Here is a 20198-nt window from a genome sequence, read left to right on the forward strand (position 1 = left end):
AATTACTCAGGCCCCCTCCACAACATCACAGTACTCATGATTTTAGATCCAGTGTTAAACCCAACGAAATAAGGGACATGAAAGAAAGATTATTTTGTCCTAAAACCCTATTTTTGGCCTTGTTCTTGTTGCTGGGAGTAATTTTTCATGGGAGTTATTCTGAAATGGCACACCATCCTCTGTAATACGCTTTCTTGTGTTTATCAGTGTTGGTGTGCTTACGTAAAAGGTAAAAATCCAGGGAAATGTTCATAGCTGTAAATGACCTGTGCTAGTTTTCCTTTGGAGCCAGTAGCATTATGAATATTGATGTTGGAATCCATTGTTAATATGGTGAAGCTTCTTCAGATGCCGAACTTTATTACCATACCACCCTATTGGAAAATGTTCAAAATACTAAATATAAAAGTTTGTTTAGTAAAACACCTAAAAACTGGCTGTTTAAATGTCTGATGGTTGTTGGAAGTAATGGTGCAGCTGTGCACCACTAGAAGTAGTGAGGAAATTAGAAAATATTAGTCAACAGTTTCAGAAATTATATTAAATATGTTAGGGCTGTGGGTTTACTGTGGTTTGCATGTCTTCTTCTGAAGCTTTTAATTGAGAATGTGGTATTAAACATAAGATTAAAATGTATGTTTTGGCAGATTCAAACTGTTTAATCAAATGTCAACTTTCTAAACTGAACATTATGAAAAACAGATGACATCACAAGTGCTGTGACTCTCATAGTATAAGCAGAGAAAAATATTTTTATTCTATTTTTGCTACAGCCTTGCTGCTACAGCTGTACACAGATGATTGCAGTCAAAACCTTATGTCCGGAAACATCAGACTTGAGTGTCAGAAGTCAAGAGGGCAACTAGTGTAATTTCCAGGAATGTTAGAAACTCACATATCCTACAGTGCTGATAGTAGCGGAACGCATTCAGGCAACATTATTTAGACATTTGGACATGTGTTTAAATATTAAACTCCTGCATTTGAAAATGTCATCCTACCTATTTATTGAGTTGTATCAACTTAATCTCAATGGGCTCTTTATAAAGTATGGGGAGGTTGGTGCCAGTGCTGCAATATTGATACAGAAATCTCAGCATTTGACATTTATTGAACTTAAAGGAGCTGGTATGGAAAGTAACTCACTGCGTGTCACTCTTAAGTGAAATAAGCAGTTTTTTACCCTGGGCCTACCCTAGTAGAGGTGATGGCTTAGAATAAGTTAGGTCCCTTGTTGGGTAAAGCACAAATCGTGTTTTAATGGGAATGGAAATTGTACTCAGTGTTCCAAATATACTTTCTTTCTAAAATTGAAATATATTTTGTGGAGGCAAAAACGCCCCAAATCTCCCAAGATGCAAAGATTTTTCTGCCTTTCACTCTTTCATGAGCGTTATGTAAAAATGAGCCAACTTGTGCGATTTCACTTAATCATTTCAGAAGGTAATGCAGAAGATAATATAGCAGACAAGAGGTTTTGGATTCTTGTTTCTGATTTCGCCTTATGTTCAATGCCATATATGCCTTATTGAAAGCAGTTTGGAGAACACTTTGGGTGCTGAGCTTCAACCAGGGTGATGTGGAGGGCAGGGCTTCAGGGTTACTCTAGGTCATGCTGTTGTAAGCTGAATGCAGGATTTGACCTTCTGTATCAAATAAAATGCAACATTAATACTCTGCTATTGAACTGGTGGCAACTTAAATGCTGCTGAATGATGAATCAGCTTTCTAGCTGTAGAAAAGGGCTTAAGTCACATATTGAATTAATTTTTATAGAGATAGCTGTTTATTTACTTTAGTGTAGTTCATTTGTCACTTTTAAACTGACCAGCTCTATTGGCTTATGTACTGACTCTCCTGAAATTTGTGAAGGTAAGCAGGAGTGTGAAGTACAACAAATCAATATTTTTGGCTGCTGCCTTAATGAAAAGATGACTGCAGCATCCATTATAATCATTAGGATATAAACTGGGCCAAATTCATCCTGATATATGAGCAGGCTGGACTGCAGGCAAGTCTGTGCTTTCAGCAAAATTCTGCTCAAATGCATTGTTTTTATTTTTCTGAAATATTACATGTTAGTGGTGTTGCCCTGCGTGTTGAGTTGAGATGTGCTTTTGCTTCCTGAGGCACATGGATAATGAGGAGAAGCAGGCCTTCGTGATGGATACACACTGTGCCATGCAGCTGTGCATTTGTTCTCATGGTGTCTTCTTCCTCTATGGCTGTAAATAGGTGCACAATGGTGCATCTGGAAAAAATGAGGCTCTGGGGAGATCTTCTCGCTCTCCACAGCTGCCTGAAAGGAGCTTGTGGTGTGGTGGGGGTCAGTCTGTTCTCCAAGTAACAAGTGTCAGGACAAGAAGAAATGGCCAGGAGATTGGCTAATTGGCTGTTAGGGAAAATTTATTCATTGAAAGAGTTGTGAGCCATTGGAACAGGCTGCCCAGGGATGTGGTGGAATCACTATTTCTGAAAGTGTTTGAAAAATCTGTGGATGTTGTACTCATGGCTATGGCTTAGTGATCAACTTTGCAGTACTGGGTTAATGGTTGGACTCAATGATCTTTCAGTTGAAAGTTAAATGATTCCATGATCTGTCTCCAGCAGGCTTGGTCTAGTTTTTGGCTTTTCACAAGAGACTTTTCTCCATTCAGGTCAGAACAGTGGATTGCAGTCAGAGAGCTTGGGAGTCTTCTCTGAGTTGGTGCTTACAGATCCTTCTGCACAGTGTAAATGTGCAAATCTGGATGCTGTTGTAGCTTGGTAAGAGTTGTACCATGGGGGTGAGCCTGCTTGTCCCTTCCTACAGTGCTGCTCTTTGCCTCATATCATATAAAATTGGTAGATTGAAGCGTATTGTTGTTGCAGCATTCACTGCTAAATATGCCAGTTCACACACAGTGGTAACCAGAAGCATAGCAAGTATTTGCCAGATAGAAGTGTGAATCACTTCCAAATTTGCTTTAGTGGATTTACTTTCCATTTCCAGGAGTCAGAGCCAGTACAAATCTGTAAATAAATAGAAATTCTCTTCAAGTGGATTGCTGCGCCTCCTGACCTTTCAACTCCATCTGTGGTTTCCCACTACCTTAGATAGAAAATGAAATTTCTCATGGGTTTAGAAGTCAGTCATGATTTATAACTAAAAAATCTGGTTTCAGACTTTTCTTGAGGTTAAAAAATGGAGGAACTTTTTTTTATTTATTGACTGTTGATATAAATGTCAGAAACATGCCATTTAAAAACCTTGCACTGAGGAACATGTAATGTGATCCTTCTGTCTCCTGTTAAAAACTGCCTTTTTTTTTCTTTTTGCCGTCATGTTCATTTTTTTGGGATCCAGATATGTAATCTGTTATAAAATATGGTTGTCTACAATGAGAACTAGTCACTGAAAGCTTCCTCAAGTCAACAGAAGGAAACAAGTCACTGAGAAACATGATTCATTTCACCCTAACATAAAAATATGAAATAAGTTGGGTGAATCATGCTCTAAAAATGTGTGAAGGTCCTTGTGAGAGTAGCTCAGGTAGACGTCTATACTGAGTGCCTTGCTCTGGTCAGATGTAGCCCATCCTTGTTAACTGTGAACAAGAGGATTTACTGTCAGCCTCACTACTAGGTAATTTGTTATGACTCCTCTCTACCAAATTCATGGTTTTAATCTAGTTCCTGGGGATTAGCTTTCGTTCAGAAACCCACACATAAGTGCACGTCTAGAAAAAAGAATTGGAAAAAAATTTAGTTGTGTAGAGGTGAGAGTAATGTAAATAATAGTTTATAATCATTTTCTGACAACGCAGTGTTAAAGTGTCTGACCCTCTTTTCTAGCTACAGAAATTGATTTTTGGGTCTTGCGGAAGTGACTAGTAACATTCTCCTTGTGCAACTCTCCTGCTAAAGAGAAGCTGGAACCATTTTCTCATCTTTAGTACTCCTTCCTGCCTGGTGTGCATCACCACTCTCTTTGCCAGTCTGCTAATTGCAGTTTCTTAGAAGAAAATTCTGTAAAATGCACTCTTTTATCCCCATACTGTTGTGACACAAATGAGCAGAGATGTGGTAAAAAAAAATTGTGGGATGAGGGTATGCTCTGGGTTTCCATTACAGGTTAGCTCTAATAGTTATGACTACTCTTGTGGAAATGGTCTTTATCAGAGGTCCTACACTGTCTTAATAAAAACCTGGATTTTCTTAGCTCTGCTGTGTACACCCTCATAGTGCTGACACCAGAGCAAAGTGGTATATTTGTGGTGTTTCAGGAGTTGGTTGTGGGTCCAACAAATGCATAAGGGTTAATGATATCACCCACCTTGGGAGACTGAATACCATCTATCAGAACCTCTTTTCTGGCTGCAGTGATCTGAACAACTAGTGAGAGATTCTGATTTCTTGAAAGGTTGAGTTAGGTGAGATCAGGCCTAAATGCTGGAATCCTCCTTCTTTTTTGATGATTTTTACTCTAGCTCCACTTTTTAGTCTGGCATCTGCTTCTACATGTTAATGTAACAGCCTGGCACACAAAGAGTTTCTGTATTTACCCTTATGCTACCCATGGACGTATTGGTAATAGGAAATGATCAAAGTGAGTTCTAGGGAAGCAGAGAGATGGGACAAAATCAGCAGCTTCTGTAGGGTTTGTCGGAGTTGGTGGAGCAACATCCTGACATGTAAGGAGTTACTAATGTCACTGCACAGGTGGGGAAACCGAAGCAAAAAAGTTTTTTGCTTGTTCTCAGGAAAGCATAGAAACATTTTAAGTCCCACTGAAATTGAACACAAAGATAAAACAGTGGTGTTAATTAAATACTTATGGGATCTTCAATGTTCTTGCAAAGCCCATGACCATGGACTTAAAGAATGCTTTTAAAAAATGCTTTCTTTATTTCCTAGGGTTGTTCAGGAACCTGAGTCTCCTAGCTTTCATTAGAACTTTAAATTTAGACGTTTGCTGACATGAATTTCTAACCCTGTAGAGGACCTCTGATAAGAATGCAATTTGTAGATGACTGTTAACTTAATATCTTTAGGCGTTTCAGCCCTGAAATTCACATTAACGAGCTAGTCCTTTCTTTCACAGTGCTGAAAGCTTAAAGGTACTGTTAAATGGAGGTAGAGTTCAGATTATTGCAGACTCCAAGGGTTTATTTATGGTGCTAAGGATAATGGTCTGATCTTTTATTTGGATACCTCAAAAGTGATAGAAATTCCTAGCAAACTGTGGCTAGAGAAGGCAGTTGGTGCTGGAAAGCCCTAATCATGGCTTCAAAGGACTCATAATGGAAACTAGAAACACCAGATGATATAGTTTACAACACACCAGACCTGCCTGCACTGTTCTATTTATTTGGCAGAAAGGAATGAATTTTCTGCTTCAGACTCCTTGCATCTTCTTGCTGTCTCTTAAAATAGTTTTCAGTTATTTTGTATGCAGGTTGAAGGATATTTTCATTTACTACAATTTGAGTGATTTGATAAATATTTATGTGGGACCATTTCTAGTGTTTCCCTGAAACAAAGTCAAGTAAAATGAAAATCATTTGTGATACATGTTTTTCTCCCTCTCAGTTGTTTAATTTTATGGAGGCATGTAGGAGCTAGTGGGTGGATCTGGGTGGACTCACTGGCAGAATTTAATTCACCAGAGAGTTTGGAGGCACTAGTATTACAGATGTTATTCATCTTTCTGGACAGTGGAGGCAAATTTCATTACCCAGAGACAGTATTTTGGAACCTCTTTATTATCCCAGGCTTCTAAACACAGTTTTCGAGGTGACTTGAGGCCATAGCACAGGAGAAGTGCCAGTGGGTGCTGCAGGGAGGTGGCTTGGGAAAAGAGCTGCTCACAGGGCAGACACATGGGGCAGGTACTCATGACAAGGTCATCAGTCCTCAGCCTGCCCTTGGTGTCTCTGCTGAGCTGCCTCTTTGGTGAGGAGTGTGTCAGATGGATCACAGAGCACAGCCCTGGCCAAAATCTGGTCTGTCAGCCTGTATCTGAGACAGAGATTCCTGAGAGCAGCTATTTCTGAGTCTGTGGTACTGTGTTATTGCTGTTCTGTGGGTTATCTCTGGCAGCTTTTAACAGTGGGAGTGTTCCTTCATATGAAATTTTTGCTTTTAGGATAACAATCACTAACACTTTTCTTTTTCTTTAAAATTACTTGTGGTAGAAAACAAATAATTTTTGTACAGATTCTGTGTCTGTGTGTTTATAATTTCCCCATAATTTAATTAGTAAGGAACAAGGCTTGTCTTAGTTTCACTGGAGCAAATTTGTCTAACTTTTTTTTACTAATATGAACCTTAAAACAATGCCTCAGCCTGTGAAAATATTTGCTTTAAAAGGCTCTGAGTATCATTCTGACATACTTTCAAAGTTTCCAAAGTGAGGCCAGTCATTCAGAATTGTTTTATTCAAGCTGTTCAGCTCTCTAGGCTTTATACCCCATAAAACAGCTCACAACATAGAATTTTTATAGCTAGCTGTAATTTGCATGCTTTCCCTTCTTTGGCAAATGTTTGGAGAATATCTTTATAATTCAGGATGCTCCTGGTGATAAGACATTTTTGTCTCAATCTCCGAGTAGTTTATTTATTAATAAAGAAATATGTAGTCTGTATTTCCTTCTGTCGCCTTTATTACCCTTGAGAGATGTTTCCAAGAGCATTTTGTATTATATCTTCTGTTAGTGTATAATCCCAGAAGTGACCTCTGCATTAGCTCATACATCATCATCCATTAAATTATACCCAGGTGCTCCTGCAGAAAGCTGATCTCCAAGGTGCCAGCAAAGGGACCAAGCCACAAGGTAGTGAGTTTGATGATGTTAGAGGAAAATTGACTTCCAGTGTCTTGTGTTCAGTCTGAGCACACGAGCACCATCTTAATCCCGGCATCTCCAAGGTGCCAGCAAAGAGCACCTGCTTTATCCTGTCATGTCTAAGGTGCCAGCAAAGGGGCCAAGCCACAAGGTAGTGAGTTTGATGATGTTAGAGGAAAATCTACTTTCAGTGTTTGGTGTTCAGTCTGAGCACATGAGCACCAGCTTTATCCTGGCATCACTTCAGACCATGAGCAGCAGTTCATGATAGTTCAGAGGAAACTGGAGAAAAATCCACTTTAGCTGTTCCAAAGCACCAGTGGAAGCCAAGGGCCCTGAGAAGCCATGTCATTCACACAGAAATGGGAGCTTATGAGCATACGGAGGGCAATATCCTCTTCCAGGGGTATACTGAGGAGAATGTTTGGACAATGTCTAAGATTACATGGAGCCATTTTGTTGCACTGCCTAATCCTTTTCTGTAACAAGTCTAGGAGAGAGAAATCTCCGCTGGTCAATAAAACTGAGGACACGTTTTGCTGTCTGACCTTGCAGCAGGTAGTGTGGCTTTTTAGGGAGCAGTAGAACTGGACAGAGTTAATCAGGAATTTGTAGAGCTGGTTTGGAGCAATAACACTGAGCTGATCACGTATCTCTTCCCCTGCTTTTATATGTAGGTAGGCTCAAGGATTTACCTTGGAAACTGGATTAAAGGGTACTTTTTATAAAGCTGTTTGCAGTTCAAGGACTACAAGTAATGGTTAATCAGTCAGTTGCTTGGAAAGCTTTTCCAAGCTTTCGTTGCTCTCATTGCTAAAAATTGTATCATATTGTAAGGCTGTTTGGCTAATTTCAGTGTTCAAGTCTTGGAACTTGTTAGGTGTTTGCCAACAAGGTAAAAATAAAATAAAATTAAAAAGCCCTTCCACTCTCAGATCTCATTGAATTAGCATATACATGTTTACCTGAAAATAGATGTTTGGAGATGAGCTTCTGTGGCTCGTGGAACATATTATTTCAATCTGTAGTCTGGTGTTTAATGTAAACATCTTTATTGCATTTTATACACTTATGGTGTCTTATTAGCGTTGAAGTGTTGCCAGTAAGAAATAACTGAGAGAAAACCAGAATGCACGTGGGGAGGGGGTTTCCATTGCAGTTGGTTTGCATTAGGTGCTTGCACTAATACATCTCTGTGTATCTCAGAGTGAAGCTGTCTGCTGGCATTGACCTGGTCATTTTGTCCATGGTGAACAGAAGGGGTGGGTCCATTCAGTTATGGCAAGCAGTTTGTCCCAAGTGTTCCTGCAGTGTTCCATCAGAGCGGGAAGTGTACCGAGGTGCAGGACTGTGCTTTGTCTCCTCTGTGCTGAGAGCTGTGGTACATGCCAGTACATCCCACCTAAATGGCTGGGAGTATCAGGGCATGCTGTGGCACCTACCCACCCCTTCATTGAGATAAATGTGTGACCTTTTTGGTCTTAGGTATCTCGGTTTTGCAGCTGTTACCCACTGGGGACAGCCTGGTTACTGCAACCCTCCTTGAGAGGGAGGCAGCCTGAAGCTACTTCTCTTAGAAAATGTTTTTCAATTACTTTGATGACAATCTTGGAGTTGAGCAAATTGTGCTCAACTGTACACAAGCAACAATTCTTCAAGGTGAAGGACCAGAAAGGTGAGAGTAATCTCATTGTGTGTGGTTTCAGCAGCTCTCTGCTTCCACTGTGATGGCAAGGTCTGCCTATCTTTCACAGCTGAAGCTTTTGGTTTTTCAGTTTTGCTAAAATATGCATAGCAAATGAATTTCTGATTTTAGATCTTGGCAGCCCATAATGAATTATTTGCATCTTTATTTGGGAATTTTTCATCTTCATTTGAAAATTTTACTGAGAATTTGTGTTCTGGAAATGTAACCTTATGTATGAGTCATTAAAAATGACTTTCCTTCAGTGGTTCATTCGATAGGGTAAAGACTTGGCAAAAAGAAGGAAACAAACTGATACTGTGAATCAGTTAATTTTTTTTGCCCAAAAACTTTATTTTTGCAAGAGAATAACTATGGGATTTAAGTAAATTTGCCAGAATACTTCACAGTCCCAGAACACCTTTCATCTAAAGTACAAAAATTATTTTCCACATTTTAATGAAGGAAGCTCTTTGATGTACAGTACCTATGTAGTTTCCATTTTACTGAAAGGTGTAGATAAGTTAATAGTTTGAGATGTTTTTCTCATTTTTTGGGAGTGGGGGAATGACAATGCACAAATTCATTAAAAGCCATGGGAACTTGAGGTGTTTGGCACCTCTGTGATGAAGCTGTACTTAGCCACAGCAAATAGGGGTGGATGGAACAGATTCTTCTGCGTCCCAGCCTGTTGTTCCATGTGAGTCCATGCTGCTTGCAATGTACAGGATCTTGGGGCTGGTTTTAAAAGGGATGGATTTTACCAACCTTTTTAAAAAGGGTTGGGTTTCTTTTTGAGATAGTTCATAAGGATGAACTGGTTTGCTTTGCTTTGCTCTGCTTCCACTGGATATGTTAGTTTGTTTTGTTTTTTTACTGTGTGATAATTCTCATTTAACAGTAACTCTTTGATGATGGCAGGTTGTAGTGTAATCATTGTCAATGATGAATGCAGCTTCCTCTGCGGTGATAACCTTGTGTTTTGCTGTGGGGGAAGGAGCAGGGAATAGCTACAAGTACCAGCAGTGAGGGTCAATGCAGGGATGACCAGAGTCCCTGGGCTGCCCACAGGGCTGGCAGCTGAATGTAAACCTCAGCTGCCTTTGGGGCTGATTGTTCTGAGTGGCACTGAGGGGCTGTGGGGGCCTTCCCAGTGTGGGGCAGACTTCCCAGTATGGAGCAGCCTCCCTCACTTTACCCTCTCAGTGCAGCACTGCCCTTCAGAGACACTTGCCTCATTCCTCTCTTTGAGGAAATCCTGAAAACGGCAGATTGAGCCCCTGTGAGCTCAGTACAGCTCCATTGGAAACATAACAAACATTTAATGTGCTATTTTCACTCCCACAGTAGCAGGATAGGGCAGTCTGTTCTGTGCCTTCTGTACCTCAAATTAGTGGTGTGTCTTCATCTCCACGAGGAGCAGTTGCACCCAGCCATTTGTTAATGAGATGAGATGCTTTTTGTGAGTGTGTGGCTCCTCTGCAACCCAGTGTGGGTCTGCCTTTAATGAGGCATCTTCCCTTTTGGAACATTCGGTGTGGGCAGTAGTTCAGTGTGGGCAGCAAGCTGCTTCTGAGGTACACAGTGTCATGCTGGAGACAAGCAAAATAATGAAAAAAGGAAGATTGTGCCCATAGTGACATTGGTAAAGGGGATGGGAGCTGTTTATGAGACAGGGCCAGGACTGGCGTTTAGCTGTGCTGGCTAAAGGGTAAATAGCAAAATCTGTTTCACAAATGTGACCTAATGAATTTATAACTGCTGATTCTAAAGTTTGTCCCTCCATCAGTTAATTGTCAAAACCTGTAGCAGCTTCTCTCTAAAAAATGAAGGTAATACCTAAATAATGTTGGAATTTTCTCAACTGTCAAGATTGAATTTGTTGATGGTGGAGGTGGAAAAACCCATTTAACTGTTGGATGTTGCTGGCTGTAGTCATTGCTGCATTGCAAAGTGCTCTACTCCTATATTGTTAGGAGCACAGAAGGGTTCCTTTTGTCTTTGTGTAAACATACCAGTGTTTAAAACTTTTTGCATATGCTTCTGCTCTTTCATGGGGATTTCTTTTAATTGCTTAATCTTTCATAATGAACATTAATCTGTCACTGGCAAAGATAAAATCCAGCTAATTCTCGGAAAATCTGTTTTTCTTTCTCTGTACCCACAAATTAAAATTCATCTGATAACAGTTGGACGCTCTATCTAGACATTGAATGTGGTCAGAAATAACTGTGTGGTCACACTGTCAATCATAATCCAGTCCATTTCAACAGGAGCGTTTGGACTTTGCTGACAAGTCCCAGGGAGGGTATGGGAACCTCTGGTAAAGGGGCCATGGATCCCCTTTCCCTGGTCACCTGAATCTAGGAGAGACAAACTTTCTGGCAGGGTTCCTAAAGGGTTGATGGATACACAAAAAAATCCCCCAGCCAAGCAAACTACAACAGCAAGCTTTTGCAACTTGAATTGCTTCTGAAGAATCCCATGTTTTCAGTTAAAAAAGGCTGTGATTTCCACTCCCTTTATACCTGACATTTATCAGTTCGGAAAGCAACGGGGGAAGCCCATTCCTGGAGCTGAGTGCTGTTTCCTACTGCCTCCCTTCAGTGGCTCTGTTTTTTCCACAGCCACTGGTGAACCAGCTCAAGAAAGCCATGAAGGAATAACTCATTTTTTGAGGAAAAGCGTGGGGAGGTCAGCTCCCTGGTTGCATTTACAGGTCTTGCAAACACAAGCCATTTGGGTTGGCCCAGAGGCGGAGATCAGGTGCAGTGCAGAGTATTGCATGCCCTTTTTGATGCTTGTGGTCCTGTGGGTTTGTGAACATCCGTGCACACAGCTGCAGTGGTGTAATTCATGTCGTTGCAATTCTTACTGAGACACAGTAGACATTTACTTGTCAATATGGGAAATTTTTAATTTCCTCTTTTGTAGAAGTTGCTTGGGGTAGAGTCGGCCTGCTAAACCAGAAGTGAATTTAGCAGGATGGAGGAATGGCTTGGAAGTAACACATGCAAGAGCTACTGCTTTGTCCTGGCTTTGGTGTGGAAGAGCCAGTTGGGATGGAGTGAGCAAGATGTGTGCTAACATAGGGGTTTGTGGTGTTAGCTGATTAGGGTGCTTATTTGCTACATGGTGGTTGTGGTGTGGGTCCCTGGGCCTCGAGCTGAAATCACAAGTCAGAACAACTATCAGATGGCTGAAGCTGCTTACTGCATGTCACAGAGAGACAGACAGACTCCCTCTGGCAGTGTAACTAACCTTTTCATGCCTCGCTTTACCTGTCTGTGCAATAAGTCTAATGATCATCACATTGTCAAAGGCAGTTTTGTGCCAGTTGTGATGCTTGCGTGATTAATGGCTTTAAAATACTGTGAGTGATTTTGATGGAAACATGTTTCAAAATGCAATGCAACAACTGGGTAAAGCAGTCACTTGGTATTTGGAGGGTGTTAAAAGAGAAGTCCCTTCAGGAGTCGCTTCTTCCCAGTTTGATTTCCCAGGAGAACTGTAGAATCCCAGTGACCTATTTAAGCCAGTACATTTATTCCAAATAATTAACAATGGAAATGTTACACTGACTGCCCTGGACATAGGCAACAGCCGTGTGCTCAGGCTGCTCAGTCATTCCTTTCAGCCTTCCAGGGGTGCTTCAGATCCTGGCTCACTGCAGCGCAGTGGGTGGAAAGAAATGCTAAATAAATTTCAGGATGAAATGAGACAAATCCTTACTGTTGCTCCCTGGATGCCATAATTGCTGTGTCTCTGTTTGCCCTGGCCAGGGGTCTGGCTGTGATTTTGTGTAGCGAGTAAACTATGATGCATCAGTTTAAATGGATAAAAAAAAATGAAGCTACAGTAATGTTTTAGCCATTTTTCCCAGTTGTGGAGCTGATAGCCATAGGTGGATAGAGCTGTTGCACTTTTGCCTTGGGAAAGCATTCCTTTTAACACATAAGGGGAGATAATTTTGGTGGAGTCAAAATTTCTTGGAGTTATGTTTCTGGCTTTCAGGTACCATAGGAGGAGTCCACTTCAGTATTCCTGATACAGGTAATACCTTTTAGTGATACCATATGTAATTTATTGAGGGAACTTGCTAAGATGGAACTCTGCTATTATCCAGAACATGGATTTTTGTGCCATATTATCCCCCAGAAAGCAGGAGCACCTCCAGCCCAGCGTACTCAGGTGTGGGACAGCAGACAGCAAAGCATACCAGAAATGTGCAGGTTTTGTGTCCATACCATGGGTGCAATGTAAGCATAGCAAGGGGGAAAGCTGTAGATGAAAACAAAGTGCAGCAGAAACTCCTTTGAAGATTCTCTCTATTTACCTAAATAAATAGTTCTGGCAGCTGCTAGCTAACTTGCCTGCTAAGAGTATTTTCCATGTCAATAAGGAGCAGTGCCATGGTGTCCTCATTTTAAATCCAGTATGAGGCTCACCAGAAGTGACAGAAATTAATCTGAGCTACTAATTCCCATTTTTGGGTTTGGGGCAAAGAAGTTTGAGGCAGCATGCAGAAACTGGGGAAGCAGATTCGTGCTGCCTGCAGCTCATGGTATTTTGGCTCAAAAATGTGCTGAAGGAAGATGTGTCTACCCTGGCTTTGCTGCCTTGCCAAAACATTTGTTGTGTTGTGTGGCATAGAGGGTAGTAGTTGTTTTAGGGAGGTGTGCTCTGCCATCTCGTATTCCTCCCAGTTTGGTTAAACTTGTGACTTCTACCCCACAAGCAGAGTTGCAGACCTCTCCTTCCTTTCATGTGATGTTTGACCTTCTCTGTTTTTCCTGGCTTTTTATGGTTTTATCTTCTTGTGAGAATATCTCTCTTGCCAGTACAATCTAAATTCCAAGCAATTCCTGATCAAACCTCTGTTGTCTCTGCCTTGCACTGCTTTAGCTGCAGAATCAGTTGGGTGGGTTTTTTCTGTTTTTTACTAACTGGAGCTGGACTGGAAATATTCCTAAAGATTTCAGGAATCTATAGTGATTGGGAATAATTTCGTTTGCCAGTGTCACAGCCTGGCATCTGCATAAACAGGGCTAGGTAATGCAGGAAAGAAATTTTTTTTTTATTTAGTGAAGGTACCTAAGGTTTAGGCAAACACAAATATTATTAATTTTACAACCTTGGTTGAGTTGCTTGATGTCACTGAAGTTTATTTATTAAATTATTTATTGAATTATATGTTCAAAAGATGTAGAATCTTTGGAATAGATAATATTACAAAGACTTTAGAGAGTTATTAGACTACATGGCAATAAAAAAAGATTACCCTATCCCTAATCATTCTTATATTGTCTTTTTTGTGTGAAAATGGCTTTGTGTTTCTAATCAGCCAGAAAGGAAGTTGGTCTCTTGGTAGTGATATTGCTAATGGTGATAAGCAAATGCAACTCAGGAAAAGTCATGCTGAAAGCAATGTTCCCTGGTCCTTGTCACCAGCCTCCGTTTTGACTTTTTCATTTGTGCTGGCAATGAGTGATGTTAGGAGTGTCTCCTGGGCAACATACTGCCTGAGTGGTGTGATTTATGGTCCACTGTTTTAGAGAAACTGCAGTATTCTGCTCCTTACTAAAGAGAGCTTTAAAAACATACAGAAGTTGGGAAAATATTATCTGTCTTTTAAAAACAAGATCTGTGAACAGATGTATGCGTCTATTCTGTCACCATACAGATGGGCAGAAAACATTTAGTTGTCATGGCAACAAAATGTATAGTGCCACAAATGAAAAAGAAATGTATAAAAAAAAAAGTATTTGTCTTGCCAGTTGTTATAGCATGACAGCAGCTGCTGAATTTGAGTTTTATTGTCCTGAAACTTCAACACAAAATCCTCCAGACCACGTTTCTCCTTAATGCAGTATTTGTATCCTGTAGGCTTCCTGCAATTTGCCTTGAGATCTCTTTACTCTGGGAGGCATTGGCATTTTCGTCTCTTGTCATTTATTTAGATGTGATTTCTCTCTTGAATGAGCATGGGGCAGTAAGCAGTAGATGGATATCTCTGTTCTCATGAAGCAGCTCCTACATGAATTAACATTTCTGTTTTGTTGTTAACTGAGATTTCCATATTGCTGAGCATGATGGGTTGTACCCTTGATATTAGGGTGAAACAGGAACTGTGTAGGCTGTAATCAAAATTCTTGTATATCTGTATACAGAGTGAGCAGGAGAAAATAATGTGGTCTATTTGTATTATTCATTGGGATATTCAGTTCTGAAAAAATCAGTCTTTGAAAATGAAATGATGCATTTCAAATGACGTGTCGTGGTGGTGGCAAGGTCGCTTTCCATCCGCATGGAGTTGGGTTGTGCCATGCTGTGGGCTCAGCCTGTGGCAGTGATGGGCCTTGAAGGTGGCCGTGGTTCCTCCATGGTGTCTGAAATTGGCGTGCAAGCGCCCATTGGGTCTGCCCCCATGCTGGTGCAGGGTGCTGCTCTTTTACCGGGGGCACAAGTGCAAGATGCCAGCAGGAATTACACTATTTGGAAATGAGCACGTGAAGGAATAGTAGCAATTCAGTAACTCTCAATACTAAGCTCAGAGCCATCATCAAAATTCCTTTTAGTCCTGTGTCTTGCTAGATGCTTTAGACTGCTTTTAAACTGTTTCCAAAAAAAAAAAAAAAAAAAAAAAAGAAGTGAGAATTGCTGGTACCACTTCTCTGCTATTTTGGTTTTGTGTAATATTGTGAATGTTTAGGGTGTGTCCTCCTGGCTACTGCAAATGAAGTGTATAGCCATTTCTATTTAAATGACTTTTTTTCTTTAGCTGCTTGAAGCAGTGTTTCTTTTTTGGAATAATTAAGGAGAAAGCCAGGCTGTCTGAAGGTCAGAACTGTTTATAGCACTCTTCCCTTCTTTGCTTTTGCTTTCACAAAATTAAAAAAAAAAAATTTGGATTTTTGGGATTTTAGGATTAGTTAATGTATTTACCCAGCCTTCAAAAGGTAATTTTCACGGGATAGAGAGATCTTGTTTACAATATGTATGAAAAGATTAAAAGGAATTAATTTAATTGTGTAAAACTATAAGTAATCTCCTGCCTTCTTCTGTCAACCTGTTGTACCTTCAGTTGAGTGGCACTTCCTATTTCTACTTTTTCTTAATCTTCAATTAAGTAGAAAGCTTTCTCCCATTTTTTAATTCCGTCTTTTATTTTGTTCCAAAGCCTTCTCTAGCAAATTTGTGCTTACCCTGGTATGTCCTCTCTTCCTGTCTGCCTCTCATGTATTTTTATTCTTTGCCATCAGCACTGGCCTCCCATTTAGCTGAGTGCTTTTAACCCAAGAAGCCAGTAGGATTTAAATACCTGTCTGAGTGTTTTGGAAGGGGATTAGCTTTACAGCCCTTTATTATGAAAGCAATGTTTCAGTCTATATCTCCAGTTGTGTAGATGAAGATTTGAGCTGGAGATAAGAAAACACTGAGAATTAAGGTGTGCTTGCAGTCAGTTTGCAGCCTCTGAATGTTGAAGAGTTTTCTGTTTGTATGGTTTAGGCTTTTAAATTTATCCAGAAGTCCAAATGCCTATTTCCAGAACTCAAATCCAGTGAATGAGTCACAAGAGTGGTCCATCATGCTGGGTCCTTCTCCACTTCATCAGCACAACCTTCATACCTAAGGAGAAGTTGTCACTGGGCATGAGGGAAGAAGTTAACAGTCAGCTTTGCCTTGTCATAAATGCCAATATTTTAATTCACATAATCTAACAAGAAAATGTACTTTTTATTTTTTCTATCTTCTTCAGTATGTTATCAGAGCTGTTGCAACCATTTCAAACTGGCCCAGGCTTGGCCAGGGGCACATCCATCTTGGAGTTGCCTGACACTGGCTCTGCTAGACATGGGGGAACTTTCTGGCCCTGTCTCACAGAAGCCACTCTTGTAGCCCACCCTGCTTCCGAAACCTGGCCATGCAAACTCAGTACAGCTGCCCATGGTGGGAGAGTTGGAAGCAGGTCTTTAGTTAAATAAAACATCTTTAAGGTGCCTGCTGATCTGAGCCATTCTATGATCCTGTGATTCTAATTCTGCCTGGCAGTAGCTGATGAAGGCTCTGTCTCTTCCACTGTGAGAATTCCCCCAGTAGAGCACAGCTCATTTTTTCAGAGGTGTCTGCCATGGCTCTTGCTCTGCTTGCAGTATGACAGACTTCAGCAGTATTCCAGCTAGAAAACTTCTACTGTTATTTTTCTCTCTGGATGCACATTACTTGTGTGATCACTTGGTCTGATCTCACTTGTGTGTGCTAGAGCTTGCTGCCTTCTTAAAATTGTGCATGCAGCATGAAAAGATTCATGGATATGAGCCCTTGCTAGTTCACAACCGGTAAATGAGCTAATGATGATACATCTTCCCCTCCCTGCTGCACTCAGAATTTTTATTGCAAGGCTAGTGTCATTTGTTTTCATCTCTAGCAAATCCTCCCTACATCCTTCTCCATCCTAATAATTTCCTTTGAAAAACACCTACTGCAGTGACCTCCATTTGACTATGAAATTGAAGCACTAATCAGCAGGGCTGGTATCCAGGAGGGTTTGTCAGTGTTGTATAGTATAGACCCCTTTCCAGCTACATTAGCCACCAAAAGGCAGCACTTTTAAGCAATACAGAGCCAGATATTTTTTGATATGAGCTTTGGTCTCAGCATCGTCCCTTCTTAAAAGCAAATTTAAGAAGACAATTTGTGTGTAACTGTTTGCAAAATACAAAGTTCACCACTAATTTAACCCAGGCTAATAGGTATCACGTAAGGTTGAACAGATTAAAGTTTAACCCAGGCTAATAGGTATCACGTAAGGTTGAACAGATTAAAGATACTTTCCAGGCTTAGGAGCAGCCAGCAATGGGATTTTCCATGTGAAAATTTTAATTATGGATCTTGATGTCCTCTGTTTCTGCCTGAACAGTGAGCACTGCCATGAGTGTCTGCTTTATGAATGGCACTTCCACATGCCAATGGCACTCAAAGCTGTCATAAATTCCTATTTTAATGTCAAATGCTTGGATGTACATAGCTTCTCTTTCAAGTGGGAGCCAGGATATGAAGATTGGCGTGCATGCCTCAGTGGAGGAAGATTTTCTGAATTTTGGAAGGTGACTTGGACAGGTCATACTCTTATCTAAAGAAATGGATTTTGGCTGAATTTTGAAAAGGACAAATGCGTGTCTGCATTATGTATTTATTACTTAATGTCAAGAAGCAAATTATGGATTTGGCAGATCTCTGTAATAGATGTCCATAAGTGATGCTAGCAGTGTAAGCTGAATGAAAAAGCAGATTTGTGGACTAACATGTCTGTGAAAGAAATTATGTTTTGACTTTCTGCAAGATTTGTTAAAATATATTTTTGTTCTGTTTGGGTAGTGGTGCATTGGATAAGTACATGTGTGGGTGTATAGAAGCCTGCTGAATGGTGAATTTTTTTAATAGCAACAATTCAGTTCCTGAGTTATTTTGAGTAGATGATGGAGTGATAAGTTTCAGTCATAATTACTTTGACCTTGCAGGTAATTTAATGATCTTCCTGACCCCTTGCATTATGACCTTAGGCCCTCATTTTAAATGTCCCAGGTGTGGGGACATTTATTCTAGGAGATTTTTATTCTGGAAGATTTATATTAGTGCAGGGATCTGTGGCTGTGCTTGGACAGCAGGTAGAAATTCATGCTACTTTTTCTTACAAATATTTTTGGACACAGTTAGTATGCAGAGTGCTTCTCCTCTTCACAGGAAGCCTTCTCCCTTCTCATCATCCATCTTGGGGCTGACTTCATGCCTGGAGACTGCCCCCCTCTCACACAGTGCATGCTGGCCTGATAAAGGAGGGTTTCCTTTTTGCCACTTTGGTCCCTTCTTCCTCAGCCTCATCATTACTTCAGTGGTGTCCCAGTGTCTGGCATGGTGACAGATAAACCTTTCTAGCACTCAGCTGCCTCAGCAAGCTTAAACTGAATCCTGAAATGTGCCCAGTCCCTCCCTAAGACCATGTTTGAGCTGCAGTTCCTGCGTTTTAAAAAATAATTATATTTCCACCACATTAGGAGGCCTCCTCTTTTTTTTCCCCCATTGTCTTCATACCTAATTAGTCATTCCCTAAGTAAATACTGTGGTGCCTCCCAAATTACTTGCACCATGAGGAAATACAGTTCTCTGTCTCCCAAATGCAATCTGTTTTGTGCTTCATGGGAGTGATGGATTTGTCTCACAGAAAAATGTACTGAGAATGTTTTTCATAACTTCTTAGCTTGAGGCATGTTTATGTTTTGAATCAAATATCACATTTTTTTTTAAGTTTCTCTTTTTTGAAGGCTATCACCGTCTCATTCCTTGAGAAGGCATGGGGTGGGGTTTCCTAATGTTTCTCCTCATGGTCTCCTTAATCCTTTAAGAGTCCCATTCTCCTTGTTTGAGCTGGTTATTTCTTAAATTCCAGCAATGTAGTATCATTCTGTAGCTTTTTGTTACCTTCTGGTTGACTACCAGTTCCTTAACTTGAAAAATGTTATATTTCAACTTTCATTGTCCTTTGTGGGTTTAACAGTTGGCACATACATCTTTAGCTCTCAGCATTGCTCTCTGGGTTTAGCTGGAAGGAAATGCTCTCCATGAGATAAACCTAATCAAATGATGAAACTCCAGTCACACTTTGAACTCCTAATTTAATGAAAAAAATCACCTGCACTATAAAGTGTGTAATTATGCTGATTTTCATGACATTTGGGTCACAAATGGATCCTTCCTTGTGTACAGATGACATCAATTAATACCCGTTAGAGCTTTCTGCTAAGCCACAGATTTACCAGTTTTTTGATTAAGTGGGCTTTAATTCTTGCTAACTATGAAGTGAGTCTTTCTGTATTACTGCTACTGATCAGATACCTGGAGATTTCCTTTTTTGTCCTAGTGCTAGAAGGCTCTACCATGGAAAGTTCTTTCGACTGGGAATATGCCTTCTCGGAGAATACGTATTTTGAGATTAAAAGAATATTTTAAACTAATTAAAATTTCCTTTATGTGGAAATACAGGTTTGTATGGAATATTTATAGTGTTCATTTCTGTATTGTTGGAAGAAGACAGCTACTTCTGTGTTTATACCCGAAAAGCTCAGCAGAGCAACAGAGATACAGAGTTCCCCAGGCTAATCCTCATTGTTCATGTCCAGAATGAATGGGGCAATGCTGCCCATTTTCCATGCTAAAGCAGATCTGTCTTCTCTACTGGAAGGGTGTGCTTGGTTAGGTGTTAGGCTGATGTGAATGCTGAAACTGGAGTGATTTCACAGACAAATTCTGCTCAGGCCATTTCTTGGCAAATTCATATTACAAATAAATAAGCCTTTGTGCCAGATGGCAAGAGATTAAAAAAAAAAAGGCAAAAAACAGTTGAGACACAAAGGAGAGTAAGGAACCATTTTCTGGTGTCATGTTGCTCTTAGGTGAGCATTTTCCCCCTTAAAATATTTTAAGCACTTTTAAAGAAATTGCTGTTTCTACAGCATGCCGTACATATGGAGTATATAATAAATATATGCAAATTGCATAGCACTAATATTCATAGGGGTTTTTAGAAATCTCTCTAGGAGATACTAAATTTTCTCCCTTCAGTGTCATGTTTTGAACTTAAATCCTTCATCTGCTGTGTTATTATTCTTTGATATTTCATTAATTCTGAC

At 40.3% G+C, this 20198-nt stretch overlaps 1 protein-coding gene across 10 annotated transcripts in view; it reads left to right on the top strand.

Moving 5' to 3' along the window:
* Positions 1-20198, top strand: part of FAT3 (FAT atypical cadherin 3) — a 333148-nt gene that overhangs the window by 26008 nt on the left and 286942 nt on the right. The window lies entirely within an intron of this gene.

The sequence above is a fragment of the Zonotrichia albicollis genome, chromosome 2, assembly GCF_047830755.1.
Source record: "Zonotrichia albicollis isolate bZonAlb1 chromosome 2, bZonAlb1.hap1, whole genome shotgun sequence".
NCBI classification, from domain to species: Eukaryota; Metazoa; Chordata; class Aves; order Passeriformes; family Passerellidae; genus Zonotrichia; species Zonotrichia albicollis.